Below are 1,155 nucleotides of genomic sequence, written 5' to 3' on the forward strand. Positions count from 1 at the left end.
TTGGCCATGCTTCTGTATCCAACTCAATACTGAACCATGAAATGAAAACTAGAAGGTGACTCACTCTGTAAACAGCTCACCCCCAATAATACACTCTTTCTTACATTCTCTTATGAATATCTTTTTTCCTTGACCCTGAAAGTATTCATTTGTCCATGCTGTGGTGATGTTTGGTCAAGAGACAACACTTTGGGGATAAAGAGGTCCTGATCTGTGGTTTCCTCTCACACCACACTGAGGCTGAGTGGAAGAGGGCCTGTGGTCTTTTCCCCTCCAGTTTTGGAAGACCTGAACTATTTAGAATAGTTGCTGTCCTGACATTGAGGGAGATTAGTGGTACTATGTGTGGCTGTGAGTCATTATAACTATTATCCTTAACCTGATTGGACAGCTGACAGAATGAAGAAGGTCAGATGTGTTTTCATCAGATCTGCACAGGGATTCAAAGTGTTCATAGTATGTCTACATCAAGAGTTCATATGCATCACAATCTACTGAATACTTATTATAAATTGACAGTAATAGAAATTATCTGTTGTTAATCCAATTCTAATTAACCAACTTTTTTCTATAGTAGTTTGACATTTTGGAAAATAGCTTATTTTCTTTCTTGCTGAGAGTTAGATAAGAAGATAAATACCACTGTCATATTTGTATCTTAAATGTTAAACTGGAACCAGGAGATAGCTAGTTTAGCTTACCATAAGTGGTGGGGAAACAACTAGCTTGGCCTAAAGTCCCCCTACTCTCAAAAAATATGATTTTCTTCTAGTTCCTACAGTAAGTTGTTTGAGCTTCACTGTGCAGAATGATGTATGTGCAGAGTTTGACACTAGAAGGATGTTTTCACATTCATCTGCAGAAAGTGGAAGGTTTCTGTGTGCTCATTGAAAATCTGAGCAAAATGAATTTTATTCGCAGTGAAGTGGGAGACATCTTGTGTCCAGCAGGAAATTTTAGAAATAAAGACAATTTACATATTCATAGATTATTGATTGGAATTTTTTATGAGGTAGGAGTAGAATTAATTTTTAAGGATTTTAATATAGAGATTGTCCTTTTTTTAGTTTCTTAATACATGTCTGGAGGGGGACTTTAAAAAAACAACAAAGAACACACTATATCTCATTAGTTTAGTAAATACACAAACAGAAA

Source organism: Morone saxatilis, unplaced genomic scaffold, assembly GCF_004916995.1.
Source record: "Morone saxatilis isolate NCDOM2014 unplaced genomic scaffold, NCSU_SB_2.0 Contig12, whole genome shotgun sequence".
NCBI classification, from domain to species: Eukaryota; Metazoa; Chordata; class Actinopteri; family Moronidae; genus Morone; species Morone saxatilis.